The following is a 13,661-nucleotide window of genomic DNA, read 5'->3' as shown; positions in this document are numbered from 1 at the left end:
TTTATCAAAATAATGTACTAAGTATTATACACATTGAAAAGGTCTACAGAAAAGTCCGCGATGGTATATATGTCTATCTCTTATGGATAACCCACAATAACTTTTTTTTGTCATTTACTTTTTACGACAAATAATGGCTAATTTTCGATGCGATTTTAACCAATACAGCATTAATCCTTAACCAATTAAATACCTTGAATACATTGTTCATTTAATATAGATCTATATGGCCCTTTACACCGTATGATTTAAGTGAATATTTTCGAAGATATTACAGATTTAAAAATTGCGGGACGTAGCGTTTGCGGCGGTACCGGCCGGCCGCCCGGCTATCGCTGCGGGCCGCTATGTTTTTATATACAACGTTCACAGTTTTTCTGTAGTGTATTTAGTATCAGCAATGCACCCGTGCGAAGCCGGGGCGGGTCGCTAGTAATTAATATAATCAGTAACCCGAATAGAAATTCAACCAAACATGTAACTTTTTCATTGACGTCATTTCTTTAAGTTTGTTAATAAACACTTAAACCTGATAATATGTCTCTCCATAATTCATTAACAACTAAAAACGTGTGACCATTTCACGTGCGAAAACCCATTAATTTTATTCACGTTTTAGTATAATTTAATGCAAACAAGTATGTAATTAAAGGAAAAAAACAAAACTCTGACATGTGTGATTTTCCCCGGGTATCATGACGAATAAAATGGTGTAAATAACTTCTACCTACTTATTTTTGAATATTCATATAAAAATACCTAATTTTAAGTTTTTTTTCTCTGTGTTGCTCTCGCATCGTTATACATACCTACATAATCAAAATCTCTTTTACTTAACTATTCATATAATAACTTGATGAATTGAACATTGTGCGTAAAACACATTTTCAGTATTTGATGGCCTTGCTTCATTTTACGAGATTAAGGGTCCATTTGCCAAATTATTTATTCAACAAAAGCCTCAAGCATCTTATGTTTCCCTAAGAGCTCAGAAATAGTACCAGGAAGTAAGGCCAGCTCGAAGGTTAACCGTTAGTTTGAGAAGAATGGATTGAGATGGTCCTTGGGCCTCGGAGGTCACGTCTCTGTGTCAACATCGCTGACGGCTAGTCGAAATTCGTTTCATTTTTACGATGAATTGCGGGTATTTGTAAGGGATATAGTCACAGACATGTCTGTGGATATAGTATTGTTAATTTGATTATCTCTTGCTTGTTTGTTTATGAAGAATGAACTTTATGAGCCTTTGTAAAGTAACAAACTATTAGTTAATTTACAATAAGTGTGTGTTATTTTTGTAACATAGATTATATTGTGTAGGTATTTAACATTTTCAATAAAAATGTTTACTAAGAGCAATAAGGCAGCCGTTTTCCTATCCTCGCAGAAATCATCAAATGCGCGAGAATAAAATAATTCTGCAATATTATTTTTTTACTTATTTTATTACACAAATTATAAATGAAATTGGTAAATGTCTTATGCCCTTAAGGCCAAATGAATTGGTAAACTTTTTTCCAACTCGGTCAAAGACTATCGTTAAAACTGTAACATAAGAACTCGTATAAAACAAACAGTGTAAGAGGTATTAAAAGCCATATCCATTATCTATTGTCCAAGGGGGTCTGACAGGGCGACAGGGTTTACTAGCAAACTGTCAGATAGTGCAAGCCATTTCATTATAATACCTTGACATTATTGCACCTGGGTCGCATTGTTATTTTTAACCTACTTTTAATGGATTTGTTTTAAAGTCTCTTAAATCATAGATACTATTAAACGAACAGCTTTTATGTTTTTGGAGAAGGGACGCGACGCGACAATAATGTTAAACCGTTGTTGTATGATACAAGCATAGCATTCTTTTCATAGAGTTTCTGTGATCTGTGATTCTTTTAGTAAGAAAATCAAAAAATGTTTTTCCAGTATTAAGAAATACATAATATGTTATGTACGGGAACTTATGTTTTATAAACAAATTTTTGTATAATAATATATTTTTAACTAAGGTAAATTAATAAACAAATTATTTATTGTTTAAAAACTTTCGTACTGTTTACATTAATATAGAGCGTCTCTTTCCCATCAGGTTCACAACGAGCGTGCGCCACCTGTAATCAAAACATTGGGTACTAGGGCAGCATAAACGGTTAGCAAATATTATGTTCTTTAAAACCTCAATGTGTTCCCGGCTGTAGCGGACACGGTACTTGCACAGTACATAGTTATCATACTCCAATGATATTGAATTACATAAATTTAACCTTATGGAAGAATACTTCCTAATCAATTCTATATAATATAGATGTACGCATTGGGTTGTCTCAAGTGCATGAGTACGTATTCCGATGATACATTAATCAATGTTTTCGTAAAAAAGTGCATATTATATTGTGATGTGATTGTGTATTTGTCAAGTGTCAATCACGATACGTGCAGTGAGACCCGTAGCTCGAATTTCGACCACCGTGCGATCCTAGTATTTCTTACAAGTCAATTTGAGATTGAAACATAATATCCGTAGATTACACAGGTCCATATTATTGAACCTTTATTTATATAGTACCTGAATGGTCGCTATTAAAAATGTTGTGGGAACCATAAAAACGAACCCTTTTACATCATGCCCTTCAGCATGTATATTACGTTCCCTTCCAGGGTTTACAGCTTCATCAGAGCCCCAATTAATCATTGATGGATCTGAATACCTTGACACGATTGCCTATGTTCAGATCGGGGGCTATTTGTGTAACCTACTTTCAAATAGATTGAAATATGTATGCATAATCGGGGTCGTTTTGACTGGGACGCATAAAATGTTGGTTTTCACACTTTTTATTATGTTGTGGACATTGAATATAAAGCATCATACTAAATATTATTTTCACGGATATATTTATTTATTATTTATTTTACTCTTTAATACAACTAAACAGTCTTAAATACTAAAATATACAAAAAGCAAGAAGCAATTTAGTGTATTTGGCGGCTTAGCATAAGTGAGTTGCCTGGAAGAGATCACTACCTGTAGTGATCTCTTCCAGGCAACCGAACAGGACAGAAGATAATCAACTCAATTAAGTTTAAATATAATAGTTTTTTAGCGGGTTTTTTACGCAATTTTTTCATTCGGTTAACTATCAAGATATTTAGAAAACTTTACAGCAAGCGTTGTGTAGACTGTAGTTTCTAAGCTAGTTCCTACTAGCCATAAAAATTATTTTTCAGATTTATAAAGTGAAGTACAATAATGTCTTGTGTTGATACAGTGTGCGCCCGCAGGTGGTCTCCACGCATTGTAACTTGCAAGTCAATGAGGTGACATACATAAACAATAGATTATACAGGAATTTCCTATGCATTTTCAATTTTCATAGAGCCACAGACTAATAATAATATATCTTATATATAAAAATGAATCGCAAAATGTGTTGGTAAGCGCATAACTCGAGAACGGCTGAACCGATTTCGATAATTCTTTTTTTATTATATTCCTTGAAGTACGAGGATGGTTCTTATGTAGAGAAAACGTAAACATATACCACGGGCGAAGCCGGGGCGGACCGCTAGTCTTATATATATAAAAATGAATCGCAAAATGTGTTGGTAAGCGCATAACTCGAGAAGGGCTGAACCGATTTCGATAATTCTTTTTTTATTATATTCCTTGAAGTACGAGGATGGTTCTTATATAGAGAAAACGTAAATATGTACCACAGGCGAAGCCGGGGCGGACCGCTAGTTACGTATACAAACGGAGCCTTGCCTTATTGCCTATATTTACCACTCAACTTATAGACATTTTTTGGTTATATTAATAAAATTATAAGCAACGATTGAAAATCCTGAAATTAATATTTTAATTTGAACGTATAGATATCTTTAGTATGTTAGTTCATTTAACATTCGTATCTGATATTTAAAATACATACAAAAAAATATTACATAAGAAATAATTTAAAACTAGGAGTGGTAATTAAGTGTAAATGTTACCACTAAACCGCAAATAGTACTACACAATGTTGTATATTTGTATGTATGACCTATTAAATTATTAATATTTAATTAGCTTAGATATTTACTCGTAGTGCAGTGGGAAGTATGTAGTAATAATGTAAACACTGACTTACCTTTCATATTTTACCTTTCATACTTACTTTACCTCTTTATTGATCCAAACACCGAACACCGAACACCGAACACCGAACACCGAACACCGAACAACGAAAAACGAACACCGAACACCGAACAACGAACAACGAACAACGAACAACGAACAACGAACAACGAACAACGAACAACGAACAACGAACAACGAACAACGAACAACGAACAACGAACAACGAACAACGAACAACGAACAACGAACAACGAACAACGAACAACGAACAACGAACAACGAACAACGAACAACGAACAACGAACAACGAACAACGAACAACGAACAACGAACAACGAACAACGAACAACGAACAACGAACAACGAACGTCGAACGTCGAACAACGAACGTCGAACGTCGAACGTCGAACGTCGAACGTCGAACGTCGAACGTCGAACGTCGAACGTCGAACGTCGAACGTCGAACGTCGAACGTCGAACGTCGAACGTCGAACGTCGAACGTCGAACGTCGAACGTCGAACGTCGAACGTCGAACGTCGAATATCGAACATCGAACATCGAACATCGAACATCGAACATCGAACATCGAACATCGAACATCGAACATCGAACATCGAACATCGAACAACGAACAACGAACATCAAACAACGAACAACGAACATCGAACATCGAACATCGAACAAGGAACATGGAACATCAAACATCGAACATCGAACATCGAACATCGAACATCGAACATCGAACATCGAACATCAAACATCGAACATCGAACATCGAACATCGAACATCGAACAGCAAACAACGAACAATTAACAACGAACAACGAACAACGAACAACGAACAACGAACATCGAACATCGAATATCGAACATCGAACATCGAAAATCGAACATCGAACATCGAACATCGAATATCGAACAACGAACAACGAACAACGAACAACGAACAACGATCAACGAACATCGAACACCGAACAACGAACAACGAACAACGAACAACGAACAACGAACACCGAACACCGAACACCGAACAACGAACAACGAACAACGAACAACGAACAACGAACACCGAACAACGAACACCGAACACCTAACAACGAACAACGAACAACGAAAAACGAACAACGAACAACGAACATCGAACAACGAACAACGATCATCGAACATCCAACATCGAACATCGAACATCGAACATCGAACAACGAACAATTAACAACGAACAATTAACAACGAACAACGAACATCGAACATCGAATATCTAACATCGAACATCGAACATCGAACATCAAACATCGAACATCGAACAACGAACAACGAACAACGAACAACGAACAACGAACAACGAACATCGAATATCGAACATCGAACATCGAACATCGAACAACGAACATCGAACAACGAACAACGAACAACGAACAACGAACAACGAACAACGAACATCGAAACATCGAACAAGGAACATGGAACATCGAACATCGAACATCGAACATCGAACATCGAACATCGAACATCGAACATCGAACATCGAACATCGAACATCGAACATCGAACATCGAACATCGAACATCGAACATCGAACATCGAACATCGAACATCGAACATCGAACATCGAACATCAAACAACGAACAATTAACAACGAACAACGAACAACGAACACCGAACACCGAACACCGAACAACGAACAACGAACATCGAACATCGAATATCGAACATCGAACATCGAACATCGAACATCGAACATCGAACATCGAACAACGAACAACGAACATCAAACAACGAACAACGAACAACGAACATCGAACATCGAACATCGAACAAGGAACATGGAACATCAAACATCGAACATCGAACATCGAACATCGAACATCGAACATCGAACATCAAACATCGAACATCGAACATCGAACATCAAACAACGAACAATTAACAACGAACAACGAACAACGAACAACGAACAACGAACAACGAACATCGAACATCGAATATCGAACATCGAACATCGAACATCGAAAATCGAACATCGAACATCGAATATCGAACAACGAACAACGAACAACGAACAACGAACAACGAACAACGAACAACGAACAACGAACAACGAACATCGAACACCGAACAACGAACAACGAACAACGAACAACGAACAACGAACACCGAACACCGAACACCGAACAACGAACAACGAACAACGAACAACGAACAACGAACACCGAACAACGAACACCGAACACCTAACAACGAACAACGAACACCGAAAACCGAACAACGAACAACGAACAACGAACAACGAACAACGAACAACGAACAACGAACAACGAACAACGAACAACGAACAACGAACAACGAACAACGAACAACGAACAACGAACAACGAACAACGAACAACGAACATCTAACACGAACAACGAACAACGAACATCGAACATCGAACATCGAACATCGAACATCGAACATCGAACATCGAACATCGAACATCGAACATCGAACATCGAACATCGAACATCGAACATCGAACATCGAACATCGAACATCGAACATCGAACATCGAACATCGAACATCGAACATCGAACATCGAACAACGAACAACGAACAACGAACAACGAACAACGAACAACGAACAACGAACAACGAACAACGAACAACGAACACCGAACACCGAACACCGAACAACGAACAACGAACAACGAACAACGAACACCGAACACCGAACAACGAACAACGAACACCGAACACCGAACAACGAACAACGAACAACGAACAACGAACAACGAACACCGAACAACGAACACCGAACAACGAACAACGAACAACGAACAACGAACAACGAACAACGAACAACGAACACCGAACACCGAACAACGAACAACGAACAACGAACACCGAACAACGAACAACGAACAACGAACAACGAACAACGAACAACGAACAACGAACAACGAACAACGAACAACGAACAACGAACACCGAACACCGGACACCGAACACCGAACAACGAACAACGAACAACGAACAACGAACAACGAACAACGAACAACGAACAACGAACAACGAACAACGAACAACGAACAACGAACAACGAACAACGAACAACGAACAACGAACAACGAACAACGAACAACGAACAACGAACAACGAACAACGAACAACGAACAACGAACAACGAACAACGAACAACGAACAACGAACAACGAACAACGAACAACGAACAACGAACAACGAACAACGAACAACGAACAACGAACAACGAACAACGAACAACGAACAACGAACAACGAACAACGAACAACGAACAACGAACAACGAACAACGAACAACGAACAACGAACAACGAACAACGAACAACGAACAACGAACAACGAACAACGAACAACGAACAACGAACAACGAACAACGAACAACGAACAACGAACAACGAACAACGAACAACGAACACCGAACACCGAACAACGAACAACGAACAACGAACAACGAACAACGAACAACGAACACCGAACAACGAACAACGAACAACGAACAACGAACAACGAACAACGAACAACGAACAACGAACATCGAACAACGAACAACGAACAACGAACATCGAACATCGAACATCGAACAACGAACAACGAACAACGAACATCGAATATCGAACATCGAACATCGAACATCGAACATCGAACAACGAACATCGAACAACGAACATCGAACAACGAACAACGAACAACGAACAACGAACAACGAACATCGAACATCGAACATCGAACAAGGAACATGGAACATCGAACATCGAACATCGAACATCGAACATCGAACATCGAACATCGAACATCGAACATCGAACATCGAACATCGAACATCGAACATCGAACATCGAACATCGAACAACGAACAACGAACAACGAACAACGAACAACGAACATCGAACATCGAACATCGAACAAGGAACATGGAACAACGAACATCGAACATCGAACATCGAACATCGAACATCGAACATCGAACATCGAACATCGAACATCGAACATCGAACATCGAACATCGAACATCGAACATCGAACATCGAACATCGAACATCGAACATCGAACATCGAACATCGAACATCGAATATCGAACATCGAACATCGAACATCGAACATCGAACAACGAACATCGAACAACGAACAACGAACAACGAACAACGAACAACGAACAACGAACAACGAACAACGAACAACGAACACCGAACACCGAACACCGAACAACGAACAACGAACAACGAACAACGAACAACGAACACCGAACACCGAACAACGAACAACGAACACCGAACACCGAACAACGAACAACGAACAACGAACAACGAACAACGAACAACGAACACCGAACAACGAACACCGAACACCGAACACCGAACAACGAACACTTAACAACGAACAACGAATACCAAACACCGAACAACGAACAACGAACAACGAACAACGAACAACGAACAACGAACAACGAACAACGAACAACGAACAACGAACAACGAACAACGAACAACGAACAACGAACAACGAACAACGAACAACGAACAACGAACACCGAACAACGAACAACGAACACCGAACACCGAACACCGAACAACGAACAACGAACAACGAACAACGAACACCGAACAACGAACACCGAACACCGAACACCGAACAACGAACACACCAAACACCGAACAACGAACAACGAACAACGAACAACGAACAACGAACAACGAACAACGAACAACGAACAACGAACAACGAACAACGAACAACGAACAACGAACAACGAACAACGAACAACGAACAACGAACAACGAACAACGAACAACGAACAACGAACAACGAACAACGAACAACGAACACCGAACAACGAACAACGAACAACGAACAACGAACAACGAACAACGAACAACGAACAACGAACACCGAACAACGAACAACGAACAACGAACAACGAACAATGAACAACGAACACCGAACACCGAACACCGGACACCGAACACCGCACAACGAACAACGAACAACGAACAACGAACACCGAACACCGAACAACGAACAACGAACAACGAACAACGAACAACGAACAACGAACAACGAATACCGAACACCGAACACCGAACAACGAACAACGAACACCGAACAACGAACAACGAACACCAAACACCGAACAACGAACAACGAACAACGAACAACGAACACCGAACACCGAACACCGAACAACGAACAACGAACAACGAACAACGAACAACGAACAACGAACAACGAACAACGAACACCGAACACCGAACACCGAACAACGAACAACGAACAACGAACAACGAACAACGAACAACGAACAAGGAACAAGGAACAAGGAACAACGAACAACGAACAACGAACACCGAACACCGAACAACGAACAACAAACAACAAACACAAACACGTGTTATGAACATACTAATGGTTTATTTAAACTATACAGGGTGTCCCACTGTTGGTATACTAAGCACAAAGGAGGTTATATAGTTTTGCATACGCTGAGTACGTAAAAAATACTTATAAAATTCCAGACGCATTTTTTTAAATAGATGAATTTTTAAAACTCTATGTGTACACTGTACACCCATAACAAGCAACCCGCCCAACTTTGCTACCAGTACGTGAGCTATCGTTTAAGATTATGTTTTCATAGAGAAAATGCTCACATTAGAGAAGCAGTATATGCCGGCTGCGCGAAGCTAGAGAAGAAAATATGAATTTTCAGGAAAAATTTATCGAAATTTTTTTGACTTAATTTTTTTGTTTAAGTATTTTTTACATGATCAGTGTATGCAAGACTACAAGTCCTTTCGCGCTTAGTATACCAATAGTGGGACACCCTGTATACGCCGATGACGCCGGAAAAAAAATCGGCGGCGTCGGCGTGACTGAAACGGCCGGCGGCGTGCGCCACGCCGATCGGCGCACATGCCTAGTGGGAAACCACGTGTATGTATTCGCGGTAATGATAGCGCATTTGAATCTTAATTTTTATCAAGATATTATTATTTATTATATTCTTATATTTTAACGCAATATTAATAAATATAAGCATATTGTAATAATTACATGTCTTAACAAACTAAAACGAAACGTCACGTAAGGAAAATTTTAAAAACACATACAAGATTTGAGACATTGGTGTTACGCTAAACCACTGCATATGTAATAATATAACAAATATCAAAATATTACATACCTAATTATGAATGCTTATAAATCTTATATATATATGTATAACACATAATTTGTAGCAAATGTTTCATTAGAAAAAAATATATTGAGAGCTTTAGTGCGTAAATTGTACACTATTAACAGTATTTAAATAAGACAAAAAAGTATCTTGCCATTATTATACACTTAACTTACATAAAACATTCTAACACCAAGTTACCAAAAAAATACCATGTCTCTTTCATGACCGATAAGACAACTCATAGCGCAAATTACACAAATAGAAACATTTTTGTCTCAAATACGTTGTCATTCATGAGAATGACAAGGCCACACCATTCACCGTTCATCGCTCTTTGACCTTACTCAATTTATTATTATAATTAGTCAAATAAAAGTAATTTATCGTTTTTATTTACGTTTGAATGATAGATTTTAAATGTTTTTGCTGATTGAAATATTGTTTTTTACATTACGTTCTATTACTATCAATACTTAATTAATTATAAATAAAAAGATGTATGTTTTGCTTCAGAGATATAAATGTTTTGATTGAGGACTTCCTGAAAAACAATCCTTTCATATTTTTCTAATATAATCTCTCCTTATTCTAATAAAGAACATGTTGATTCGTACACAGCCTACTTCTTTACTTATGTCATACTAGATTTCCGCCCGCGGCTTCGCCCGCGTTTGCAAAGGAAAACCCGCATAGTTCCCGTTCCCGTGGGATTTCCGGGATAAAAACCGCCGCTAGTCTTATAATATAAAAATGAATCGCAAAATGTGTTGGTAAGCGCATAACTCGAGAACGGCTGAGCCGATTTCGATAATTCTTTTTTTATTATATTCCTTGAAGTACGAGGATGGTTCTTATGTAGAGAAAACGTAAATATGTACCACGGGCGAAGCCGGGGCGGACCGCTAGTATTTAATATTTTTACAGACATAATTTATTTATGAATCACTCTAAAATCAGATTGATCCCTTTTTAAAGATTAAACAAGCCGTATATTATATACGTCATTTTAGGTATAATACATATTCGATCTATTTTAAGTCAAATAATTAAATTAAAAAATCCCATTATATAACATCCATCCCAATTAATGAAATGCCAAAATATTTAGAATTGCGCATACTTTTGTAGCAATGTGGCAATTAAATCTTTCTTTGTTTATTTCTTTACAAAAACTTGGCGAAGAAACACAATAAGTGTGGAAATAATTTACATTGTGTTTGAAAATAACATTTTTTTTTAATTGACCTTTTCCCTTCTTGCACAATCCTATCAACGTAAAACCTTGGGGTAAAATTAAAAATTTTAGCTAGATGATATTTGATAATTCTGATTATGAATAAATCAAAATATTAATTACACTAAATTAGAATTATCTCATAATTAGCAATATAATAATTTCAAAATTTAAAATATACTGAGAAAAAAGACATCCTAATTACCATTTAATATTAGATATACCTATGTATTACTATTTAACATCAAGTTTGGAGCAATTGTTGTTTGTTGGTAAGTCACAATCTACGGAATTGCTATAGCATATAGCTATTCAATCGATGAGTACTTAGTTTAGATTTATTATATATAGTAACCTCCTTGCAATCACCTATTTGCCACTAGATGTTCATTAACTCTTATTATGTTAAACTATCTAGTTATTTGAATATACGTCCACGTTTGAATGACCGCCACACCTCATCCTATTAAATATGAATCATTAAAATAGTTTATGGCATCATTATGTTTATAAAACACTCAATATTATTAATAGCCAATTCCCAGATGTTACAAGCTAATAACCGTTAATTTAAGATGTAGTATTGAATACTGATTTGAAACACGTTTATTTATCACGTTGTCTCGCATGTAACTGCTAGGAAACTTTGTTAGGGATGTAATTTTTGAACTCGTATAAATTTTAAATAAATAAATTGTAATTTGCCGATTTTTTATGGGAAATATTATGGGGAGGTACACATTTGTTTTACAGGTCGATTTCTTAACGGGTAAATACGTGATGAGCTTTTTGTGCCCTGTCTGAATGATGCAACAGGTTTTAAAAATTTTAACACGAGTTTTTTTTATGTTTAGTATTAAAAATTTAAAATACATAAAGTAAAAACAAAAGAGTAAGCAGATTTTTAATGTCATATCTATATTGACACACAGAAACATTTATATGTTTACACATAACTATGTTACATGTATTTAGAAATCTGTGGTTTACCTCTGAAATAAATAAATATCCTGGGTCCTGGTACACTAGGAAAAGGACTTCACTTTATTTATGCAAATGCAATGCCAACTTATCATTGCCTTAATAAACCCCACTAGTTACTGTAACATGCAAACAATATCGAAATTTTCCATTTATCAATTACTTGTACCGCGAAATAAATAAAATTAGTCATTACCAGGTCCGTACTTCGTAACCTAACCTTAGCATGAGACCTAAGGTTAGGGTGGTGATTAGAGGCCCTAATATATGTGTTAATTATACCTAATAGTAAGTAGCTTCAATTCGCAGTTTCTTTCGTGTACCTAGTAGACGTTGTGTTGTAATCCAGTCTATAATTCTTATTATTGATGAGATAACCGAAAGTCGAAACACTTTTTTACGGATACAATTATTAAATATTTCTAAGGCAGGCTTTGGGACTATTAGAGTTCAGACTAACATAAAGTTTAGAAATTAAAGATTTTTAACGGATTTTAACCGCGGTTCATTAATTATATATTATTTTCCCGACGTTTCGCATACTTTGCATCGAGCGTGTTCACGGGGAGACAGTGGACACTGGTCGTGGTCAGTCTTAAAATCCGTTAAATTCTTTAATTTATAAATGTATAATACTCGCGTAAAATCTAACACTAATCCTAAAGTTAGTCCTATAAATTCATAGAATTGTTGATATTTATATGGGGGACGGCGCGTACGCAGTCCCCACTACCAAAAATTACGCGTCCGAGTTATCCACATTAGGGATAATCACAGAGGTCAACCCCGCCGCAGTGCAATGGAGGGGCCTCACTCTGGGGGAACCGCCTTCCTGATCACGGTGTCCCCTACGCCAGGTAAGTATGATTTCGCCAAGTACCTAAGACTACTTACGCGTTTCAAATAACATTTCAATAGCGCGAGTTAAAGTACTACTGGCGCCATCTATGATTTTAACACGGTTATATTAGCTTCATAATATTATTATGTATGTTTGTATAACTCTTTTGTAACTCTTACCGGACAGATTTAATTCTAATGTGTACCTTATTATGGACCGGTGAAAATGGAATAATTTCGAGTTTATCTTAATAAGTTATTAGTATGAATAATAAATCATTTTATTAATT

At 37.1% G+C, this 13,661-nt stretch overlaps 1 non-coding gene across 1 annotated transcript; it reads right to left on the bottom strand.

Annotated features, from left to right (window-relative positions):
* Window positions 1-13,234: 13,234 nt before the first annotated feature.
* Window positions 13,235-13,396, bottom strand: LOC149478731 (U1 spliceosomal RNA). Its single transcript, XR_016317390.1, has one exon. It is a non-coding gene; the product is annotated as a U1 spliceosomal RNA (small nuclear RNA).
* Window positions 13,397-13,661: the final 265 nt, after the last annotated feature.

The sequence above is a fragment of the Colias philodice genome, chromosome 21 (genome assembly GCF_061535455.1).
Source record: "Colias philodice isolate Cphi_HAF_F1 chromosome 21, ilColPhil1 Martin Lab GWU primary, whole genome shotgun sequence".
NCBI classification, from domain to species: domain Eukaryota; kingdom Metazoa; phylum Arthropoda; class Insecta; order Lepidoptera; family Pieridae; genus Colias; species Colias philodice.
This window is presented reverse-complemented; position numbering and strand designations above follow the sequence as displayed.